Source organism: Zootoca vivipara, chromosome 3 (genome assembly GCF_965207765.1).
Source record: "Zootoca vivipara chromosome 3, rZooViv2.hap1.1, whole genome shotgun sequence".
NCBI classification, from domain to species: Eukaryota; Metazoa; Chordata; class Lepidosauria; order Squamata; family Lacertidae; genus Zootoca; species Zootoca vivipara.
In genome coordinates, this window is record NC_142586.1 from 13,377,073 (window position 1) to 13,402,856 (window position 25,784).

Sequence of the window (25,784 nt, forward strand, 5' to 3'; positions counted from 1 at the left end):
GGGAAGTAAGGGAGGGGATTAGGATACAGAATGTTCCAGAAGAAATGAAAATGACTTGTGGAAGGAGTCTGAGAGGGGAAGGAAACCAGGAGCGAGAAGAAGCAGAGAGGAGAGGTACACATAACAAAGCAACATATGTTGAAGGGGCGAGTCAGGCTGAACATCACATATTGATCAGAATCTTTGGCTGCAGGCCTCTAGTCTGAGCAGACTGCCTTCTGCTGCTTCCACATCAAAATAGTCCCATAAAAGACCCACCAAAGAGCTATCTCGCCAAATCATGACAGGAGCATATGTCAAAAGAAATACAGAAGGAAGTCGACATCTTTAAGGCTCCCCAGTCATCCTCAGGCGATCGCGGCTTTGCTATGTGGGCTTTTCGCCTTCTGGATATGCCTTTCTCTTCCTCCTTTCTCACCTTCAGAACATCCTTGAAAACTTTTTTTTAATTTTCTGTTCTCTGTATCTTTTTTGCAATGGTTTATTTTTCATTTATGTTCTCTTTCTACCCTTCCTCTTTTTCAAGCACCACTTTTCTACAGTGGTACCTCGGGTTAAGAACTTAATTCGTTCTGGAGGTCCGTTCTTAACCTGAAACTGTTCTTAACTTGAGGTACCACTTTAGCTAATGGGGCCTCCTGCTGCCGCCACGCAATTTCTGTTCTCATCCTGAAGCAAAGTTCTTAACCAGAGGTACTATTTCTGGGTTAGCGGAGTCTGTAACCTGAAGCGTCTGTAACCCGAGGTACCACTGCAAGTGCTTTTATTGCTTTAGGGAAGTGCCAGGAGTGCTGAGTGCATTTTATTTGCACTGCACCTGGAATGCCAGCTGGTGCATACAGAGGGCAGCTATATAAAGACAATATTATTATCATAGCTGCCAAGTCCCGGTTAGAAAAATACAGGATCAGCAGCACTGGCACTGGAAGTCGTTTCTACGCATGTCCAGACATGCGTAGAAGCAACTTCTGGTGCCGGCGCTGCCCGATTTCCGGTGCCCAGACATGGGCCGAGCGGCACCGGAAGAAATCCGGGGGAATTACGGGATATTTCGCCATTTGGGATGACAGCAGGAAACGGCTTTAAAAATGGGGGTTTCCCGGGGAAAACGGGAGACTTGGCAGCTATGAACAAAATTAAAAAATCATGCCAGTAGCACCTTAGAGACCAACTAAGTTTGTCATAGTTATGAGCTTTCGTGTGCATGCACACTTCTTCAGATACATTGAAACAGAAGTCACCAGACCCTTATGTATAGTCAGAGGGTGGGGAGGGGTATTACTCAGAAGGGTGGTGGGAATGGGTGATTGGCTGATAGGAGTGGTAAACCTGTTGATGACTGTTAACGACTGCAATTGCTCTTGCAGGAAAAAGCAAGGGCTGAGGTGCTAAAGAAAGCTTTATCATGTATATTGAGATAAGAATCCAGTGTCCTTATTCAGATCAGGTCTCTCCAAGGTTTTAAGCTTGGTAATGGTTATTATTGATGTCATTATTATTATTATGATTATTATTGATGGCATTATTGCACTGCTGCATCTCATTGACACATGTGTCGTTAACAGGACTTGCACAATTTCCCCCCCTAAGCATGGCAAACACGCTGCTGTTGGTAAGGATTTGTTTCATTTGCTTTGTGGTGTTTTCGATCCTGGGATCAATATCCCGGGCAGGTGATATACCCTAGTTACAATTTGATCCTGCCCTTCACCAAACATGGGACCTTCAAGGTGGCTGTCAATGAGAAGTGACCCTCTCAGGCTGAAACACACAACGTAGTTACAAGGTCGTTCCCCCACTTTGCGTTTGTATGTACATTTTACCAAAGCATATACATTTTCATTCACATGATTTGACCGGAGGACAGCACTACAGAATTCAAAGAAGTCAAATTTTGAAGAATAGCTGTGTTTCATTTTGTACATAGTTTGCGAAAGTGTGAATTATTATTATTATTTATTATTTATACCCCGCCCATCTGGCTGAGTTTCCCCGGCCACTCAATATAAAATTACATTGAAGTATCACAGGTTAAAAACTTCCCTAAACAGGGCTGCCTTTAGATGTTTTCTAAATGTCAGTTAGTTGTTCATCTCCTTGACCTCCAATGGAAGGGCGTTCCACAGGGCGGGCGCCACTACCGAGAAGGCCATCAAGTACATTTGTCTTGAAATGCAAACTGAATTTAAATCCCCCCCTTCCCTTGCTCCAACATGCACCTGGTCTACCACCGGTGAGGCTGGGAGAGCTGAGCACAGCCAGAGTAGTGTGACATGCCATATAATTTCTATTGCAGGAGAAACCAAGATGCAAGTTGTCTGTGCAGTGCAAGCTTGGATTGAGTGAAAGGGGTGAGACAAGGGTGAAGGGAGGGAACAAAGATGGATGGAGTGCAGGATGGGTGAATTAACTGTTTGCAGAAAGCGCAAAAATTGTGGGGTCCTGGAATGGTTCAGGTAAGGAAATACTTTCTTACTGTTGTTCCCAAAAGAGCTCTGGTAGGTGGTTTGATGGACACAGGGGAGGAAGCTATTTCCAGCCTTGGGAGCAAGATGAAAAAAAGACACACATACGTGAACAGGGAATGAGGCAATGGGGAATTTGTAAGCGAGCTGAAAGACAGGAAATTACAGAGCCTGAAATATGATGGGGAACTTAATGTTGATGGAGAAAGCCAACTTACAGCGCGAGCTGACTGGTGTTTACTCAGAAATAAGCCCCACACTGTTCCGTGCTACGTGTTATAGGATTGCAGCCTCAGAGATGTCAGGAGGGACTGGGAGGTTACCATAGCAATGAGAGATAAGTTAATTTTAGCAGGGGTCATTCTGGATGGATGAGAACAAGGAATGCACCAGGAGGGAAGCATAGCAGGAGGGAAGTTGCAATGAGCTAAATGAGAAATTAACGGAGCACACACAGCAATTTTCTCAAGCAGGTGGAGAGCCAAAAGGGTGTATCTTGGAGACACTGAAGCAGCCGTAGTTGGCAACAGCCGACTAAAGAAGAAAACAGAGGAGCTGAACCTTATTCCAGGGCTCTCTGCTGGAGAGACAGAGATGTGTTGAGACCTGACGCTGAAATAATAATTTTTTCTTTAATGTGCTCAGGTCGAAACGTTAAGTGAGAGCCCAAATAGGAAATGTCATCGGCACAGGGCCATTTTGAACAAGCATTTGTGAGAAGCATGTGTTGCAGACCCCCTCTTAAAAATTTAATATTTGAGGCACATCATGACATTAAATTAATAAAAAAACACTTTAGATTGTTTTAATCCAAGTATACACACTGAGTGGTATTCAACTAAGTTCTGGGAAGTTTGCAAAATGACCGTGAATGTCTGGTCCACAAGCATATTATCACATTCTATACCAGCCTATGTGGGTAAAAGGTCTTGCGGCCACAAACTTTCCCTGTACTCTCATATATATAACAAGGAGTCCAGTTTTGTTTATATGTTTCATTATATTGGGCTACTGATTGCCTTATGATCTGCCTATTTTAAAGCTATTGGGTGCTGAAAGTTTTAGATAGTGTTTTATACAATTTAATAGTATACTCTTTGTGTCCACTTTGTGAGGATACTGTCTTGGAAAGCAGGATAAAAATCTATTGAATAAATAACCTAAGTCCATTGATTTCGAGGGATCTATTCCAAGTATGATTTAGCCAGACAGAGCCTGTATGCACACAAACACAAACACTTGCAGGCACACAAAACAGCATTTTGTGACATCAGCCACTGGTGGTGATTTTGTAAGGGGGCAAAAATCCCCTAAATGACCTCTTCAGCAGTTTTTGGAAAATAGCTAGAGATAAAAATTGATATTGGCTGGAGGGGCACTGGGAATTAGCCAACTGTAATGTCACATTGCATTACATCAGATTGTACCATTACAAAAAATCAATTGCTTGTACAGTTTATACAGGGGTAAAAATGTTCATATTGAATATCCAGTGAACTGTAAGCCAACAGAGGGTATTAAAAATAAAACATACCTGGTCTTCAGATATCCATGGTAGTTTTATCTCTGCTGCCCCCCATGGGTTCTCCCTCCCCCAATCAGTGATGCATGCATTTAATTTGTTACAGCAAATCACTCCCCCTCCTGTTTCATTACTGATTCTATATGCTATTGTAATTAATACTCAATTCCAGCAGCAGACTGAAAAAAGAACCATCCTCTTGTAAGAGCATTAAGGACAAGGCTGATCTTGGAGTATTTGGCTGCAGTCTCAGAGTATGCCCCAGTGGATTCAACGGGGCTTTCTTCCAAATATACATCTATAGGATTACACAGTTTTCCAAACTTCACAGTTTTTGTCAGTGTGCAGCTTTCCCCCATCAAAGACTCTGGTTGCATCTCCTGCAAAGGCTACTAATCGCCTGCGAAGATCGACGAGGCAGAGGGGAGAGTTTGGGCATAGCTGTCAAGTTTTCCCTTTTCTCGAGAGGAAGCCTATTCAGGATAAGGGAATTTCCCTTTAAAAAGGGAGAATTTGACAGCTATGAGTTTGGGTTGTATCCAACTTAGTCATACTCAAAGAAACCCACTGAAATCAATGAGGTTATTCAGGGTGAACTCAAATCCATTGCTTTCAATTGATGGCACACACACACACACACACACACACGGTTTTTTCAGATTAAAAATTCACAGTCACATATTCAACATACAACATAGAAACAAGATTCCAAAGAATCTCCTGGACTCCCCCCCTCCACTTTGTGGGTCCTATTGTTAATCATTTCCTCCTGTATCTTTTATAATAATACAAATCTTTCACTTCCCCATTGTGTCCAAAATTCACCATTATTCCAATCCTATTAATGATTTTCACTGTTTACAATGGTCTTTAATATAAGTTATAAATTTTCTCCATTCCTTATTAAAATTTTGGTCTTCCTGATTTCTGATTCTTCCAGTCATTTTAGCCATTTCAGCATAATTCATCAAGTTGATCTGCCATTCTTCTCTGGTTGGGACTTTATCTTCTTTAAATCTCTGGGCCAATAACATCTATGCAGCTGTGGTCACATACTTAAATAGCTTTTCTGCTTCCTTGGGATTTCGGCACCTAGAATTCCTAAAAGAAAGGCTTTGGGTTTTTTTAGAAAAGGTTATTTTAAACATCCCCCCCCCAAGTCATTAATACATAATTTCCCAAAATTATTTTACTACCTTACACAGACATCCGCAAACTTCGGCCCTCCAGATGTTTTGGACTACAATTCCCATCTTCCCCGACCACTGGTCCTGTTAGCTAGGGATCATGGGAGTTGTAGGCCAAAACATCTGGAGGGCCGCAGTTTGGGGATGCCTGACCTTACATTTCCACCACATATGGTAAAAGATGACTGATGACTTAATCATATTCATCCCTTAAGCTTTAGCAGAAACTCTGAGCAAATGAATGCTGAAATGGAAGCATCTTGAGGTCATGGCAATTGAATCCATGAGCTCTGTGGAGCTTCTACAGAAGGCACATAAGGAGAGTCCTACTGGATCCGGACAGTGGCTCATCTAGTCCAGCATCCTTTTCTCACAGTGGCCAAACAGATGCCTGTTGGAAGGTTGCATCAGCACTCTCTCCTCCTGTGGCTTCCAGCAACTGGTATTCAGACTCATACTGCCTGTGGCAGTAGAGGAAGAACATAGCCATCAGGATTAGTAGCCACTGACAGGCTTATACCCCATGGATATCTCTAATCCCCCTTTAAAGCCATCCAAATTGGCAGCCGTCACTGCTTCTTATGGGGACAAATTCCACAACTGAACTGTGCGCTAAATGACAAAGTACTTTTCCATCTATAAGAAATCCCCATGTGGGTGCTCAAATTTAAGAAAATGGGGGGAGATGGCACAGAGTTGTTGAGCTTTTTTGGGGGGGGGTGACCATGGTTGTTCAGCATTTTTTTGGGGGGGGGGGTGCCAACTGGCAAGCACTAACAATTGCAAGCAACGCAAGCCAAATTGCTGAGGTGGCAGCCAACCCAAAGCAGTCCTTGCCACATCCACAAATAATCCACATGATTGACAAAGCAGCGGCCAATAAAAAGCAGCCCTTGCAGCAGACACCATTCACCCAACCAATCATTAGATCCTGCTGGCGGAGGCAACCAATCGCGCGTCTCCCCTCTGCACTACCCGTGTATAAGACGAACCCCCCCCCATTTTTAAACTTTATTTTTGAGTAAAAAACCTTTGTCTAATACACGGGAAAGTACGGTACATCTTTTTCTCTGTCCTGAATCTTCCAACATTGAGAGGTCCCATTAGCATAACCATAAATAAATATATAACGTAAAAAAAAAAATCTTTCCAATGATTAGTACAAATGAAAAATTAAGAAAAATAAAAAAATATGGGTCTCTGAATGCAGTATGCACCAGCTGGAGCCAATCGTGAAAGACAAGTGACATGGGTTATGAGAAAATACTCATGGAGGGGGGGAGTTTATAAGACCCGTTTCATAATAACGTTGTCTATATTTGCTTTCAACATTTATTTTTGGGAGGAAAGTGTTTTAGATATCAGAAATGGAATGAGTTGCCATCTTTGTCCTTTACAAAATGACACTGCGTTGAAGTTCCAGATAGGAAAATAAATGAGCTTTTGGCCTGATAATGTGGAAGTCACTGCCCAATTCCATCCATCACAATTCAGCACAAATGTATCTTTTGATTGGCATACATGTGGAGGGTTTCTAATCTATGAAGCCATCATCCCTTAAATGCTGCAAAACCTGTACATTCCGCAGGTATTACCGTAGAGACTTGTGCTTGTGCATCTTCCTATGAGGAAGAAAGAGAACATCATATGGCAAGCAATATTGACTGTCCTTTTATGGTTATTTGGAAATTGAACTGCAATCATCCATGCAAAAAAAAGGGGGGGGATTCCACTATGGAAGAAGACCTATTTATTTGTTTGATTGCTTGTTTCTGTATGGTATTTATATACTGAATTTCTAGTGGACATGAGTGCTTCTCATAAAATTAATAAAAAGAGCATCAATAGCAATAATGGAATAAAACCAAAAGGGGAAAAGACAAATTAGAAAGAACCCCGTTTTGAAAACCCATTTCTGCTTCTCCAATGTTCTCAGGGCAAGATAGTTATATATATTGAATTTGCCATAAGCTCACCATCACCACCATATTTGCAGCTGTATAGCTGAGTCCCAGGTGCTCACCAGCTGTCAGGCCCTGGGTAGAGGAGGAATGGTGGAGACTGCCTCCCAGGTGGCTGACACTTCATTAGAAAGCATTCCAGACTCCTCCCCTCTCCCAGAACCAAGCAAGCCTTAAAAGTAGGGGAGCAAAGAGCTCAAAGACAGAGGGCATGTAGCAGCACCCGTGGAGGATGTAATGATGATGGTGATGAATGAGGAAGTGGGAGAGACGGAGGGTGAAGATTCACTCGGGACAATGCCATTATTTAAGAGGCTGGGTTTTATAGCCTCTCTCTGTAAATGCTGAATAAAAAAAGGACAGTAAGAAATTTTCCCTTGTCATTATACTTTCCTGGGCAATAAAAGGGGTCGCTGACACCAGTATTAACAAAACAGGCCTAGTTTTGTGCATCCCAGACTGAAGAGGCATTCTGCATGATCCCCAAATGAAAAGGCTGGTATCTTTGAGGATCACTAAAGCACATATCAAAGGAGAGCTGTAAAATACCTTGTAATGATGGCTACCCTTCCAAGGCATCACTCTGCATTATTATCTCATTTGAAGCACCAGGGGCAGCTACAGGGCATGCAGTCATGACCTCACCTCTTACTTAGGATGGGGGGAAAGTGACAATGCTTTTAGCACATGGGCAGAGAACTTGGCTGAGGATGGCTAATGCATGCCTAATGTCTGAGGAGCTGGGGCACATGCTAAATTATGGGTATGTTAACTAAAGGGTTTGGAAGAGTTGCTGCTACTATAACTGCAAAGAAGAATGCAGATTTAAAGCCAGGGTCTGCAAATAATCTAGCCTGCAGGGAAATTGTTCCTAGGTACAGGGGTGAGTTTGGAAACAGATGGGAACAGCATCCTTTAGTGCCGCACAGGTAGCAATCTGGGCTTTGCTGGTGCTGATATTGCCTTCCAGAAAGTGGTGACAAAGGGGCTCTTGAATCTGCTTTAGCTTCAACATCCAGCATTTTTTATGTTTGACAGAGCAGGACTAATCTGTTGAAATTACTCTGTATTCACTAGGGTGATGGCTTTTAGTTGGGAGTACCACTAAATAAGTTGTGGAACCCTTAGAACCTTATTTTGGGAGCATAATGATGGCCAGTTATGACTCATCCACACTTCCTTTTGATTTCTAGGCAAGGGTCTAAGAAGTCTTTCTTTTGTCCCGACAGTTTCCCCGGGAAAATTCAGTTTCCTGCTGAATTGAAGCAAACGTCAATCGGGTTTTCTAGGCAGCATGGCCGGAAGAGAACTCTTTCTCTGCTTGCTCATCTAAGATTTGTTTGAGAACAGGCTTTTCATGGGAGACTTCCACACTTCAGCTATTATTCTTAGTGTCGGAAGGTGATGGGATGCCATGATGTCTTGCTCTCCCCAGGAAGGTTCGCCTGGCACCTTCATTGCATATCTTTAGGGGCCAGGCAGAAACATTCCTCTTCAACCAGGCCTTTGGCTGATTAACACTCTACACACCCTTGGGCAAATTAATTGAAACAAAGCATGTTTTCTATCTTACTCGTAATCCTTTACTCAAAACAATCATGAAAAGCCAGTTTGATAATTTTTTATGTTGGCTGATGCAATCATTACGTCAACAGCTACTGTATTGCATCAGATTTTAGAATCCCCAGGTAAATGGGGTTAGGATTACAACCTATGTGCCATTGTTATCTCTGCCAACCATATTCTTCCTACTCATGGTTGTATGCTATAGAAATATGAGGCTCTCAAAACCCTCCCCACCTTTTCTACACACATCCAGTTCTCTGGTTTTGGAAGAAATTCTTTTCTTGCCAGAGTTTTTGTGGCTTCTAAAAGAGAGTTTACCCAAGTGAGTATGCTATGGAATGCCTCTTGGACTTCTTAATATATTATCCTAACCTGTGGTTAATTATGTGGAAGGATGTTAACCTCCCCTCTATGTCAAAAAGGCCACAGACATCAGAATTTGAAGATTAGCCAAGATTAAATAATGGCAATTGAATTGCTGCAGATAAACATTTAAGGTCCTAAAGGAGATTGGCAGCAGGAGATGAGGCCTCTGAAACATACATTTTATGGTGGCATCCTTGCCAAAGCAACAGAGAATTAAGTGGAATTCGGTGCCTGATCTTAGAAAACAGTTCAATATAATTATGAACAAAATAATGAAATACGCATTTTCGTAATTAACAGAAATAATTGGGATACTGCTTTTTCCCTCCATGTTACGATCTGGAAGAACTTAGTGGGATATGATTAATGCAATGCATCCCAACATTCTTCAGGGCACTCATCCAGAATGAAACTTATTTTACAGCTCATGGTGTTGTATATTGTAAATTGAGATAAGCAGAAAGGGTTGGTGAGCCAGTCTAGGGACTTCTAGAGAATGTGCCTCAGATGATATGAATGGCTTCACCTCTCTCTCTTTTTGGTGATAACGCAGATGTTCCTTAAAGTTTATCCATATATTCCATATGCTCATTAATAACAGTTGGTTTAGTCCCTCAATACACCTTCAGATACTGGCTATATTTAAGTACCGTACTTTTAAGTCCCACTGGCATGAACAGGAAAATGCCTCACATGCTGAGGAACTCTCCTCCTTTGAAGTCAGCGAGACTCAAAGCATGCTTAATTTGCCAGGATAGTGCCCAATTACCTTTTCCAACCAAAGTCACCAAGTGCGCCCTCCAAAGTTAGGATAGACTTAATTCAAAATGGGAAGAAAACAATCCTATGGTGGAGGTGAGAGAAACTGGGGCAGAGTGAGTACACAACCCAAGCCCCGCTGTCTAGCTACAGGCAAAGCAGGAGCTTGTGGGCGAGGGGTGTTTTTCTCCCTTTTTTTAAAAAAATCTTCCATTGAGCAAAGGAAATTACCATGCCAGCACCAGGGCTGGCGTATATTGGGGGCCTTTGGCAGCCACGTTAGGGAGTATGAGGGGACTTAGGATCCTGCAGATCAATAGCCTCCTCTGGCATGCCTCCAACTCACAGCTTTTTCTTCTTCCCTCACAAACAGAACACCATTGGTGGGACGTTCTGTGAAGCATTCTGTAGACCAGGCACGTCCAACAGGTAGATTGTGATCTACCGGTAGACCACTGGACGTCTGTGGTAGATCACTGGTAGATCACTGGCTTCCCCAAAGAAGAACAACTTTGGCTCCCCTAAAAAATGCTCAACATTTTAGCCATTCACCCCCCCCCCAAAAGAGGGCTTTCCTCCCGCCTCAGAAAAGTTCAACAACTCTGACCTGAACCCCTAAAAATGGGCCTTCCTCCTTCCTAAAAATATCTCAACAACTTTGACCTGAACCCCCCAAGAGGGGGTAGATCACTGCCAGTTTTTAACTCTGTGAGTAGATCATAGTCTCTTCAGAGTTGGCCACCCCTGCTGTAGACATACCAAGGACCCTCTGGCAGCAGGAATTCCATCCTGTGCCAGCCAACCCCCCTTTAGAGGTGCAGTTCACATATACCAGAGCCCAGAGAACGCTAGTCAACAAAAAAAGCTGTTTATGCCAGAACTCTTCCACTCCCCCAATCTCAGAGGTGCAGAAGGAAGATTATTTCTTATCATGTAATGCCTTTGGGATGCCAGAACCCTTTCCCTCTCAGTTCAGGGAATGCTTTCTCAGTGGGGGCTCACACTAATGTATGGTGGAGGGCTTTTTCCATTACGGCGCCCGCTTTGCAAAATGAACTCCCTATGGGAGACCAGGAGAGCACCAGCGATGCAATGCTTTTGCAGGCTGTTAAAGACCTTTATGTTTACCTTAGCATTTCCTGGCTGGCTGTTACTCATTTCCTCCCCGTTACTTCTGGTTGTTGCAGTTGCTGAAATTATGTTTTGTGGCTGTTTCAGCTGTTCTTTACTGGTTTCGGTGGGTTTTATGTATATTGTGAGCCAGTTTTGTGATATATAAATGAAAAGTGGTATGTAAGGCTTTTTTAAAAAAATATGAATGAATAAAAATAAAAAATCCTTGTTCTAGGAATTTGGGGGAAAGAAATCTCTTGGCTCAGTTTTAGTGAACTTGCTAAAACAGATAACATAGTATTTGTTTACTTAGTGGGTCAATCCATGATTTATTCAGTATAGTATCATTTTGAAAAGTCCACCAGCTTATTAAATGGTCAGCTGCATAATTTTTTTTTAATGTAAGTAACCTACAGCTGAAAATAACCAACTACAGATATCCACTGAGTTGAGCGCTTTACATTTGAATGTTCAGCTTCGTGGAAATGCACAAATGCTCAGACCCAGTTCATGAAATCAAACTGACCAAATTTTTTCCAGCTCGCTGGGGGGAGGGGGGTTGTAATTGAAGGAAATAGCTACGTTGGAGTGGGGAGGGTGAACTGGAAGGAAATTACACCTATTTCAGTGCTTTGGCAATTTTGTGGGGGTGTTTGAAGCCTGGATGAGTGGAGTGAGGTTGCGCTTGATGGATTTTTATGCTGAGATCAGGCATTTCAAAATTAACCTCCACCCTCGCAGATTTGTAGCTTTCAGAATCTCTAGTTTTGCCCGTGTTGGATAGGTAGGTCTGTTTATCTGGGCACGACCTTTATTGAGCTTGAATTCATTGCAGTTCAGTCAGAATCAATCATTGCTACTTTCAGAGAAAGAAGGATGGCCTGGTTTTAACAGCTTCACTCTTCAAGCAAAAATAAGGTCCCTTGGCTAATGCATACCAGCTTTTGGACAAAGCAATATAATTTCCCCCAAATCTTTTGGTGTGTTACAAGAGACACCTTTCAAGCATCAAGCTACAGGTTGTTTGTTTGTTTTTGTTTTGTTTTGTTTTGCTGTCGGATGCAGGAGAAAGCCCCTAATTTCATTCCAAGCACATACATGGCAGCAGTAAAACTGAGTACTAGCAATCAATAAATGCTGTGGTAAATCACGCAAGCGAGGCCTTGGAAATGACAGGTCAGCAAGCAGGCCCGGTCACTCGCTAATATGCAACATGCCCTCTTGGTGACCACATGTCAAAGTCACCCGTCTCTGTACATGAGAGGTGTGTGCCACAGACCACAAGATTCAGTCAGGACCCTGATTTATTCTTTGAAAAACAGCCAGACTCAACTGTGACCAATGTGAGGCCTGTTCAATTTAGGTCTGAATCCTGATTCGGGAAAGCCAAATCTTTTTACCTCCCCATTCACTATTATGGGGAAATTTTAAAATGGCTATAGCTTTCGATGCAAGGCAGAATTGAATGAAATTTGCAGGCACAGAAACCCCTAAATTAAGCCTGCTAAATTCCAGGCAAATATGTCCATGGGTTTGGTGTGCCAGGTCCAATGATGGTTCTGAATACTAATGTGATAGCTACTGTGCAGCAAGTCCTATAGTGCATTTGTAATAGAAATAATTAATTAATTATTATTAATTAATGTTGCATCACAACAGTAAATTTGTCGAGGATGAACAATGAGCTGAAAATACGTTTAGGTGTCTGAATAGCTATCAAAAGAGAAACACCCACTGCCTTACTCCTAAAAATGAATGCGCTAATAATCCTTTGAGAAATATTATGTATTGTGCCATATTCATCTTCATAATAACACCCACATTATTAAATCCTGTAGCATTACTTCAAATTATGCCCTGTGAACTTTGGATTTAATAAAAGGCATTTCGCAATATTAAAGCACTTCATTATAAACAGAGCAAATAAAAAATATGTGTATGTTCTTCAGCTGTTCGTATCAACAATGAAACCAAATGGTTATAGATGTGAAATTATCCAGTCTAGGAAAGTGGATTTTACAATGAAATGAGAGGATTGCTAGAGGGTTTCTAGTTTTTTTATCCATAAACCTAGATGTGGAGTCAACCATAATATAACTTGCCCAGCACAATGCATTTATATTATATATGTATGTGTGTGTATATAAATATATATTTATCCCCTGCAAAAAAATACTGATTTTTTTTTTTTGCAGGTGGGAGAATTTTCCACCAATTACTGACAAAAGAAATTGCATTCAACATATCTCAAAGGGGAGAGAAACTTTTGGAAAAATTCTCTGGTGGAGGTGTTACAGGGTTTTGTTGCATTTAGTTTGCATTCAAGGGGACTGTGGGGTGTTTGCGAATGTCCTTTCATTCTACAAATCACCTCTCTGGTGGTCTTGGAAGTCTTCACTCTGCAGTCTTCCTGAGTGCCAGCATTTCTTGAAAGTGCCTGATGTCCTCTGCTGGGCTTCTCTGTAAACAGGAGAAGGTGACAGCTGTTCTCCGTTGTCTTTGAAGTGAAGTAGTTTTGCTTGACAAGAAATCAGTGCATAAAGGTGTGTGTGTGTGTGTGTGTGTGTGTGTGTATGCAAAAGAAAGAGCTTCCCTCAAAAACAAAATCAGTGAGCACACCACTCTAAGGTCCTCAACAGCCATCCTGCTCCCTGACTTTTCACACATAAATTAAAACCCAGGGGAAGACACCCTGATGTAACTCATCCCATGGGAGAATCTGAGATCAGGAAGCAGGGGCAAGTAGGTGAGGCTGCTGAGAAATGTTTAGTGGGAAGAAGAGGTGGGGAGACACCACCCATGGCCAGGGGCACCCCATACAATTTTGCCACCTTCCCTTCCGCCAAAGTCTTGCTTACCAGGGTCACACGACTAAAGCTTCTGGCTTCCGGCAGATTCTCGCACAAAGTCCACAAGATCTCACCAGAACCTGGAAGTGGCAGCCCCTTCTCCTTGCTGTGGCGGTGGTGGAGAGGTTAGGAGAAGCTTTGGCAGCTGCGACATCTCACAAGAGCTTCGTGAGATCTCACGAGATCTCGGCAGAGGCTACCATCGCTTCTCCTCACTTCAGCGGCAACAGGGGCAGGCCTGAGTCTGCCTCATGGGTCATTTTGTAACAATAAATAAGGCTCAGTCCTACAGTGAACAAAAGAATAAAGAACTTCAGAAGTACCCAGCAAAAGAGGCAGTAAAATGGAAATCTCTTTCACAGTTGAAAAAAGCATGGGGGGGAGGAAATGAGGACAGGTTTTGGCACAGCTGTTGTTGTTTAGTCGTTTAGTCGTGTCCGACTCTTCGTGACCCCATGGACCATAGCACGCCAGGCACTCCTGTCTTCCACTGCCTCCCGCAGTTTGGTCAAACTCATGTTCGTAGCTTCAAGAACACTGTCCAACCATCTCATCCTCTGCCGTCCCCTTCTCCTAGTGCCCTCAATCTTTCCCAACATCAGGATCTTTTCCAGGGGGTCTTCTCTTCTCATGAGGTGGCCAAAGTATTGGAGCCTCAGCTTTAGGATCTGTCCTTCCAGTGAGCACTCAGGGCTGATCTCCTTCAGAATGGATAGGTTTGATCTTCTTGCAGTCCATGGGACTCTCAAGAGTCTCCTCCAGCACCATAATTCAAAAGCATCAATTCTTCGGCGATCAGCCTTCTTCAAGGTCCAGCTCTCATTTCCATGCATCACTACTGGGAAAACCATAGCTTTAACTATACGGACCTTTGTCGGCAAGGTGATGTCTCTGCTTTTTAAGACGCTGTCTAGGTTTGTCATTGCTTTTCTCCCAAGAAGCAGGCGTCTTTTAATTTCGTGACTGCTGTCACCATCTGCAGTGATCAAGGAGCCCAAGAAAGTAAAATCTCCCACTGCCTCCATTTCTTCCCCTTCTATTTGCCAGGAGGTGATGGGACAGCTGTAGTAGATATGAAATTGCCACTAGGGGGTGGGGTGTCTCGAATGAAATAAAGCACAATAGGTTGTGAATAACAGGAAAAGTTAAAGTATCAAAAAGCAATTAGAAATGTTAGGCAACATCCAACCTCATGTGAACAGACTTCCACTTTCTCTACTCCACCCATGTGCCCCAGTTCCCCCCAACAAGAGGAATAATCTGTTTTGCTATGTGTGTGTGTCTCATCCGCTTCAGACAGACACCACTGGATTTCACCCATTAACATCAATACCATATTTTTGCTTCCAAAAATAAATACATAGATGCTAAGTCTCAAGAAAAAACCATTTGTGCTTTGTGTGCCATCTCTAACAATTTTACTCAGTTTAGACAATCTGCAATATTGAGAGTTTATTTCCATCTTCAGATGGAATTCCTTTTTCTTGCCTGTTTATAGACATCTTCAGACCTTAAAAGTAGTGGCTGGCTTTTGTCCAGATATTGAAAGACAGAAGCAGTCTGAGCTCCCCTTGAAGGTCTTCTTCCCCTGTCATTCCTGTGTTCCTTTTCTCTAGCGGATACACATTTCTTTAATGAGTTTTGAGTGTGATATATTACAATGTATAAATCATAGCTATGTTGTGATGCGTAAATCAACCCAACCTAGAGAAACTTTAATTTAATCTATCCAGGGCCAGTCCTTCCACGGGATAGATGAAAATAGGAATTGGCAGTTCATCAAGACTTTTTCAAGCATTGCCAGTGGCCCTAGATGGTGAGTTGGCGTGCTTTCAGATATGGTAGGCTTCCGGTTTGACTGCGAAAGGAAATAGCAGCGCGGATTGCAAAAAGCTAAAATTGTACTGGGAGATGATATATAATGAATTGAAGAAAATGTTGAAAATAACATTTGTTAAACAACCAGAAACTTTCTTGTTAGGCATTTTAGGCTAAGACCTACTGAAAGACAAGAGGATGCTATTTATGTACGCCACCACAACAGCGAAAATGTTGATAGCACAAAATTGGAAGACTGGAGAATGACCAACTAAAGAACAATGGCAAGAAAAACCGATGAGCTACGCAGAAATGGCAAAGCTGATTGACAGATTACGGGAAAAAGACAACAGTGACTTTGAAAGAGAATGGGAACCATTCATTGTATATCTGCAGAAACAAAGAAAGGCTATTGACTTGGTGACTTGGTGGCAGGATTTAAATAAATACACCTTTAGTAATAGAAATATGTAGAAAACAAGGAAATAATACAATATACATTTTCAGAGATAGCAGTGTGTAATGGGGGGGGGGAATAAATCAGAAGTGGAAGTTGGGGGAAGCCCAGGAGGGGTGGGAAGGGGGAATGTAATATGAATGCTATGGATATGTGATATTTGTAATAATTGAAAAAGAAAATGGAATAAAACTTTAATAATAATAATAATAATAATAATAATAATAATAATGGCATGATGATCTGGTTTTACTGATTACCCTGTGGAAACTGTTCTGTGCCCAGTTAGCCTTACTTCTGCCACGTGTGACTCCTTTCCCAAGTCCCAGTTTCAGGCTTTGAGAGACCATTGGTCGAGATGCACCCAGTAGGACCATTCCCTGAGTGCACCCATCTCACCCTCCCTGACCCTCTTTCTTGACTGCTCTGCCCCACTGCCCAGGCAAGAAGTGTTGCTCCTACTCCTTGCTCAGCCACAGAGGGCAGCAATAGCGAGAAGGAGCAGCAGAACAAGGTGGCTCCAGAAACCGTCGGTGGGCTCCCTGCTAGAGCATGGGCCTTAGTGAACAGCAGTATTGCCAACCCCCTGGCATCAGCCCTGCCGCCCCCTAGCCACTCCTTGAGCACCTGTGATGTCACAGATGCCATGGAATGTTCAATAACATTCTAAAGGGGAAGGATCAGTCACAGAATCCTGGAAAGCAATACAGTTTATGTGAAGGATGCTGGAAGTCTAGGCTGAGTCAGCTATACCCCACACAAGGTATTGGAAGAGATGTGTGCTAATTGACAGGGGGAAGCAACAGAGGCAGAGGTATGAGGCCAGCAGAGAGTGGAAGGGCTTGGGTGCTGAATGGCACAGAGATATGGAGAGGTAAAGCTCAAGGTGCTCACATGTGAGATAGCTAAAGGGAGGGGGAGACAAAGTAAACAGAATGTGTGAAATGGGGACCATGATGCAGTGGCACTTGGAGAGTAGCAACTTTTACCTAACCTTGAGTCACTGGTGTTGCTGTGGATTAGCGGGAAGGAAAAGGGGCAAGGTGGCAGCAGGGGCGTACCCAGGATCAAAATGGGGGGGGGAGAGAGGGCGGAAGAGAGAGGGAAGGAAGGAGGGAGGGAGGGAGGGAAGAGAAGGAAGGAAGGAAGGAAGGAAGGAAGGAAGGAAGGAAGGAAGGAAGGGGTGGGTGTGAGAGAGAGAGAAGGAAGGAAGGGAGGAAGGGAGGAAGGGAGGAAGGGAGGAAGGGAGGAAGGGAGGAAGGAAGGAAGGAAGGAAGGAAGGGGTGAGAGAGAGAGAGAGAAGGGAGGGAGGGAGAGAGAGAAAAAGGAAGAAAGAAAGAGGGGAAGGAAGGAAGGAAGGAAGGAAGGAAGGAAGGAAGGAAGGAAGGAAGGAAGGAAGGAAGGAAGGGGTGGGTGTGAGAGAGAGAGAAGGAAGGGAGGAAGGGAGGAAGGGAGGGAGGGAGGGAGGGAGGGAGGGAGGGAGGGAGGAAGGAAGGAAGGAAGGAAGGGGTGAGAGAGAGAGAGAGAGAGAAGGGAGGGAGGGAGAGAGAGAAAAGGAAGAAAGAAAGAGGGGAAGGAAGGAAGGAAGGAAGGAAGGAAGGAAGGAAGGAAGGAAGGAAGGAAGGAAGGAAGGAAGGAAGGAAGGAAGGAGCTCCCGTCGCCCCCCCCCCCCAGCTCAGGCTGCTCCTCCCCCCTCCCACGTTCCTGTCGCTGGCTGCAGCCACGGAGGGGGCGGAAACTGCCCAATTTCCATAACCTGCAGCAACTTTTCCCCTTCGGTTTTCGGAGGGAAAAAAGTGCGGGTTATGGTCTGTAATATTTTTTGCTTCTGGGTAGACCCATGGGTGGCAGTGAAGTCAACATAAGCACAGTGCAAACATAAGGGCTGGCGCATCAACTTGGGTCCCGTGGTGCGTTTGTGCCATGCAAACTGCATGACCACCTCGCCCTTCCCCATCCTTCTTAGCTGCTGCGATGCCAGTTGTGGGAGGGTCAAGTAAGCACCACTGCCCTGCTGACCGCTACCACCGCAATTGTGGGGGCTGGCACCATGCGATGTGCACACCTACTGTTCAATGTGCTGATGTCATGTGCACACGCCGTGCGACGTGCTGACAATCACCTGTGAATGTTGCACGGCGTGCTGACATGTCATGCCTGCACCGCACAGCTTGTGCACATGATGATAGTAATAATAATAATAATAATAATAATAATAATAATAATAATAATAATAATAGCTGGGTTTCCCCAGCCACTCTGGGCGGCTTCCAACAAATATTAAAATACAATAGTCTGTTAAACATTAAAAGCTTCCCTAAACATGTGGCATTTTCACGGTTGCTGTGGAATTTCAATGGGGCCTGGTCCCATCCTTGAAAATTTGGGGGGCCCTCTCTCACACACACACCCCATGGCACCCCTGGACAGGAGGGCGAAGGACGCAGAGGCTTGAAACTGAAGGACACCAGAAGCAGGGAGCTGAGTAACATTTTTCACTATTAAGAAGTTGAAGATTTCCTCTGAGAAGCAAAGCGCTGTTTTCTCTGCAGGGGGATTGTTTGACAAGACAGCAGCCACTAAATCGAGCTCATCACCGGAAAGGCAAAACACTTCAGCCTTTCAGAGACTATATCTGATGGAAGAAGGGAGATTCTCCTTGCCACAAGGAAGTCCCTGTCCTGTGTGCTTTTGGAATCATTGGATAAGCTGCACATCTTTATGATGAACTCCCTCCCCCCTTTGGCAGGAACTCCTGGAAAACCAGTGTGGTCCTGATATCATAACTAATTATCCTATTACAACGTGCCATACAATAATATTATTCAAGCTAATATTAGCAGTGTTATCACTTTTATAAATGCTACTTCTTCCAAATAAATTAAACTCCAAGGCTATTAACATTTTGATTACTGTTTAGCGGCACCGAATTTCTCCTTAATATTAATCTTGTGCTGGCAGCCACCTGGATTAATTGCAAAAGTAACAGAAATTTAAAGTTAATTATTTCCGTGTGTGACTCTAGGCTTCGAACCATTTTGTAATGCAGCCTGAGGCCTCATGCAGTGAAATAGGCTCCCAGGTCCATGTTGCACCCTGGAACATTAAGGATGGACTCTCAGAAAACTCTCTTCTGAGAACTGTTGGCTCAGCTGTAGTCTAAATTGACCAGCAGCAGTATTCCAGGGTCTCAGAAGGAGGTTTTTCTGAGCCCTACCTAGAAATGGGGACGACAGAGGACGAGATGGTTGGACAGTGTTCTCGAAGCTACGAACATGAGTTTGACCAAATTGCAGGAGGCAGTGGAAGACAGGAGTGCCTGGCGTGCTCTGGTCCATGGGGTCACGAAGAGTCGGACACGACTAAATGACTAAACAACAACAACCTAGAAATGACAGGGATTGGGCTTGGGCCATTTTGCATGCAAAGCAAATTTAGCACCTCAAAGACTGGTGACTCATTTGAAGGTCACAGGTCCTTCATCTTGTGGTGCAGCTACCTCTGCAGCATTGAGCAGAAATGCTTCCCTGGAATAAAATTGCAGGGTAGGTACCTGGGATCCAGATTCATCTTTCATTAAACATTATAAGGGAGAAAGGCCATAGCTCTGGGGTAGAGCAGCTGCTTTGCATGCAGAAGGTCCCAAGCATCACCACATAAGTCCTCAGTCAGAAATCCTGGAGAGCCGCTGCATTGACAATGCTCAACTCGATGGGCCAATCGTCTGACTCCGTACGAGGCAGATTCCTTTTTTCCTCCCACAGAGATGGATAGTGGAAGAAGGGTGCGTTAGAACACGGCGGTCCAACCCATGGCCCTAAGGCAGGCACCCCCAAACTTTGGCCCTCCAGATGTTTTGGACTACAATTCCCATCTTCCCCAACCACTGGTCCTGGTAGCTAGGGATCATGGGAGTTGTAGGCCAAAACATCTGGAGGGCCGCAGTTTGGGGATGCCTGCCCTAAGGCCTTTTTTGGCAGCCCTCGGCAACGTTCAAGGGGGGGGGGACAGCTGGTGGATGAAATTCATGAAGCATAAATATATTTTGTGTGTGTGTCACCATGCCCATGCATTGTTAACAACAGCTCATACATCTGTTTCTGTATTAAATTTGTTCAATAATTGAATATATTAAATATATTAATTGTGCATTCGACTATATGTATTTAGTATTTAATTAAATATATATATATATATATATATATAGAGAGAGAGAGAGAGAGAGAGAGAGAGACATCCCAACAGGTGTCAAAAAGAAAAATAACTACCAGACTTTTAGAGGACATCTGAAGGGAAGCTTTTAATCTTTAAGAAATTAGTGTATTCTAATATTTCTGTTGGAAGTCACCCAGAGTGGCTGGGGAAATTATTATTATTATTATTATTATTATTATTATTATTATTGACAAAAATGTTCATTTATGAAATGGAATTTTAATTCAGTGAGTGGCCCATGGGTTCTGTGTCAAAATAGCATTGCGACCCACTTGGTATGAAAAGCTGGACACCCCTGCTTTTAGAAGGGCTCACTTTGCTAAGGACCACTCTGGTTTCCTTCTCCCTGTACACTTAAATGGCCTTTGCTGCCCTGCTCTGTCAACACTGTCACCCAGTCAGTTACCATCACTGTGCTCTTTCCTCCAGCACTCAAATGCCTTGATGGCAGTAGATGGTCTACAAAAAAGATACGGAAGCTTGGAAAAGCAGGTACACAGGAAAAGAACGTCACTGAGAAAGCACATTTTGAATCATAGGCAACTATTCCTACAGCACTTCACATTTAGCAGTCTCCCAGGTGCAGATTTTTCCGTTTCTCAGATTTGAAACGCTACATGAAAAATTCATGACCCGCATCCGAATTTTGGAAATCCTGGCAGGCAGATAATTTTGCAGAATTCCACTTCACTTGTATTCATAGCTGCCAAGTTACCCCTTTTTTACAGGGATTTTCCCTTATGCTGAATAGGCTTCCTCGCGAGAAAAGCGAAAACTTGGCAGCTATGCTTGTATTCCCAAGGTCTTGCCCACCATCTCATCCTGTTCCAGTGAGCAATGCACCAAGGTATATGGACTTGGCAAAAGTGTGCTTTTATTAGACAAAGGCAGCTCAAACATCACTTCCCACTAGTAGTTCAAATATGGGTTTTGAACAATGGAAATTCCACCTTGCCTGGTCAGGATATTCGGTGTGGATTGTCCACACACTCAATATATGTGTAAGAAACAGGAGATAAAGAAGGCAGGTTATTGTAAGTGAGCTTTTCATGCAGGCTATAAGCGGAAAGACACTGTAATTAAAGGATTAGGAAGACTGGATGCAATTTCCTTCCTATTGATTTGTTGATACAGGAAATGAGAATTAATTTTCTCATTTCATCTAGTGAGTACAGGGCTTGTGAAAAGTGCCTGATTGACAGCATTGGGAATTGGAGCCTTATTTATACACATTAAGGAGGTACATTGTGCGCCTTTAAAGTGAAACCTCTTTGTCTCCTCTGCCCTTCCCAACCCTTGCAGATGAAAACTGGGACACTTATACTTTGTTAAGAAAGTGAGCAGCTGAAAGGACAATTCGGTGATTAAAAGAAAAACCCACCAGTTTAATATCAGAGTAAAGGCTTTCTCATGTTGGCAAAAGCTTCACAAAGCTGGAAAATAAGGCTGAGTGTACCAAAATCCCATTTCCTGCTAATGTATTCAAAACTGGTCCAAGGTGTGCAAGCGATGGGGGTCTGCTATGTGAATCAAGATAGGGAGCCCCAAAGGTATGTGTGAATGTGAACTGTTCTGCTTGTAACTGCATCTCTCTTGAGGTCAGTTTTCAACCATTTAAAGGATCTGAAAACACTTATTTTTCTGAGGAAAGCCCAACAGTGAGACTTGTCCTATTGTATGATTCATAGCAAACTCATTCTCCAGCCACCGATCTTTATGCAGCCAAACCAGACCTATCCACACACATTTTCTGACAATTAGCAGCACCAGATGACGTCTGATCAGCTACCGGTAAGCATTACCACATTATTAAGTGTCTTTCACAATGTCATCATTAACTTTAATGAAGAGGATTTTTCCTCGGTGTTAAAGGATATCAAGTCTGTTTTCCACAAAAGGTGAGATCCATCACTTATTGCCAGCCAATGGTATGGGACACTAGATTTGGGGAGACAATATGATTCTGATTCAAAGGGGGGTGTAGTCTATGGATGCCCTTGATGGTTCTTCTAAACAGAGAATCTCACACCTAACTCCTAAAAAAAGAATTCTACATGGTCATGTTACACAAACCCAGTCTACCTGGAGAGGGTAACATATGCAGAAATTATGGATCTTTGGAGGGGAAGAGCCTTTCCAAAAGTAAGCACATTAGAGATCAATTCTAGAGACTGTTTGTAGAGCCTTATCTAACAGGTGGAGGTCAAACAGCTGCCACAATTCATCACCCCGTTTCATAAGTGCCAACTCCCAGATTGAAAAATCCGGGATCGGAAGTCGCGCTGCGGCCATTTTGGAACTGGGCAGAGCATCACCGGACATTGCTTCTACGCATGCTCTGCCTATTTCCAAAATGGACGCAGTGCCGGAAGTCGCGATGCAGCCGTTTTGGAACTGGGCAGAGCAGCACCGGACGTTGCTTCTACGCATGCTCTGCCCATTTCCAAAATGGCCGCAGTGCCAGAAATCGCTTCTGCGCATGTCCAGAGACTCCAGACATGCGCAGAAGGAGCCTCCCCGGGCCGGTAAGAATCCGGGGGGATTTATGGGGTTTTTTAAAATCCGGGCTGCCAGCGGGAAATGGCTGGAAAAACGGGGGTTTCCCGGGGAATACGGGAGACTTGGCAGCTATGCCCCATTTGCAGGTGGCAAATTTGGGGTGTCTCCTTCAACTGTTTGGCAGGTGGGGATGAAACATTCCTGGGGGTCAGGGTGCTTACTGTGGAAGCAGTAGAGCATCTTCTTTTTCTAATTTTTTTAAGACCAGGATGAGAAACCTGTGGCCCTCCAGTTGTTGCTAAACTGCAACTCCCATCATTCCTAACCATTGGCCATGTTGGCTGAGGCTGATGGGAGTTGGCTGAGGCTGATGTCTATCAACATCAGGAGGGCCACAATTTCTACATCCCTGAGTTAACAAATGGGGCCTACTATAGTGGTACATGAAGAGGATGATATTTTAAAAACACACTTTCCCCCAAGACAATTCTCCACAGATGCTAGTAGACCAGCAGTTTTGTGGGGCATTTGACTAGACCAGGGGTCAGCAAACTTTTTCAGGAGGGGGCCGGTCCACTGTCCCTCAGACCTTGTGGGGGGCCAGACTATATTTTGGGGGGGGGGAAATTCCTATGCCCCACAAATAACCCAGAGATGTATTTTAAATAAAAGGACACATTCTACTCATGTAAAACCACACTGATTCCCAGACCATCCGCGGGCCGGATTTAGAAGGTGATCGGGCCACATCCGGCCCCTGGGCCTTAGTTTGGGGACCCCTGGACTAGACTATATTTAATACATTAATTGAACTAAAGGAAATCTGCGGGAAGTTTTGAAATTATTATCCCATTATTTGTTGTGTTTCGAGATCTCCTATATAGTCTCATTGATATATATGAAGGCTCCTTTTCATATACATCTTTCTATCAAAGATAAGGCTTTCACTCCAGACCTGTTTTTGGTGTTAACCTCCCAAAAAGTAGACTGTACCTATCGCGGAAATTTATGACATGGTATCTAATTTAGAGGCCCAGAATTGAATTGACAAATCGTATCTCATGTCCCCATCAAAGTGAAATTGGCTTCTTCCTGCCTGTATAAAATAAGGCCCATGCGGTACAAATAAATTTATTTAAAAGCGTGTTTAATCTTTCATGCTGCATGGAAAATAATCAGAACTTACTGGAGCATGCCTTTTTCCTGCGCGAGAACATTGAAAACAGGATAAGTTTTTCCTCCGGAATACAAGACCCAAAGGCCAACCCTTGTGCTGATTAATTGCTGTGTAATCTGTCAGCTTAGAATCAGGGGGTTTGGGGGCGGGGGGGGGTGGACAATCAGAATTAAATTATTTGTAAGGCAATTTAGCATGACCTTAATGAAATCTAAGGTCCACCAACTTAGTCTATTAATCTCTGTGGCACTGAAAGCAGTGGGAGATTTGTCTCAGCGTGCCATTAAGAATTAATTTATTTCTTCCAAAACTGCCAGGAAGAAAACTTTATAATAGCATTTGAAGTCATATGCATGGTATATATATGTCCACGAGAACATAATGGAGCCGTCTTGTGCCTACTTAGACCATGAGTCCATCTAGCCCATGGCCTTACACTAGTGGGCAGCAGTCTCCCAAGATCTCAGACCTTTTTGAACTGGAGATGCCAGGGACTGAGGCTGAGACCTGTTTCAAGCAAAGCAGAGGCTCTATCACTGGGTTTTGGCCCTTCCCTTGTCATGAGGTGGCTCAGCACATTCTGCACTGGCAGGAGCTTGCAAGCAAAAAGCAGCCCCATGTTCTTCTTCTTCTTTGGCGATCACTCGTAGCTGAGTAAGATTGTCTTCCATAAACACAGTTTTAACAATGAGACCATAAGTGACTGTAGAGGCCAATTCTGGATCCACATGTCCTTCCACTGTGGGGACATTGGCTTCTGGGCGGGAGTTGATCACAGTGTGAATTTGCCAAGCGTGCCTACCTCTTAGCGCATTTCTTCCTTGTGTCCTGAGTCTGGCAGATACATAAGCAGTTGTCACTAGGATAAAGGTCCTAGCTTAGTGGTAGAGCATCTGGAATGTCCCATGTGTCCCCCCCCCCATTTGTATTTAATTTTCTGTTTTACATTTTAGAACATTCATTTCAACAACCTTAAAATATCAATGACTTCCCTTCTTCTCTTTCTATGGTTCATTTTGCATAACATAAATCTCTGCATATTTTACATAAACTAAACCATTCAATATTCCATTATTACATCCATTAAAACTTATTTACACTGTTGAATTTATGTTCATGCTGCCCACATTTTCAAATGTATACAATTTTCCTCCATATATTCAATAAAAACATTTTCCAATCTTCTCTAAACTTATGTTCTTCTTGTTCTCTTATTCTATATGTTAGGTTCGCAAGCCCTTCTAATTCCTGGGATAGTCAAACTAGCTTCCTTATGAGGTGATGGGCCATTAAGGGGAACAAAGGAAATAGATCCATGTGAGACAACAAATGAGTGCCCCCTCCTCAACTCAAGGGTAGTTAGAAAGGCTAAATCACAGAGTTGAGAGTTTGGAATTAGAAGGCAGAAAAGAAGCAGGCTTCGAGAGAGAACCTCGTCTGATTTCTGCTTGAATCCAAGGCTGTGGTTATTGGAAATACAAGATCCTCTTGGGGTGTTGATGCTGTGAGCCCCTCCATCGTAGGTCCAGGTTGTATATACGTGTAAATGAACCATATATCATAAAGACACTACAGTCTCCGCTGTACCAAGGGAATTCTTTTGCCATTCCCGTACCCCACCAAAAATTTGTGTTGTTATATACCGTAGATATTTCCTGCACAAACACATGCATTCAAGGCAACAAAAGAAAAGAAATACAGAGCGAGCAGGGCATTTTTAAGGATCATCACTGTACCGTGGTTTATCATGGTGTTATTAGACGGAGGAGGAACAGAATAATATTAACTTTACAACACGGTGATAGCTTTTGCGATTGTGGAGTGTAATAT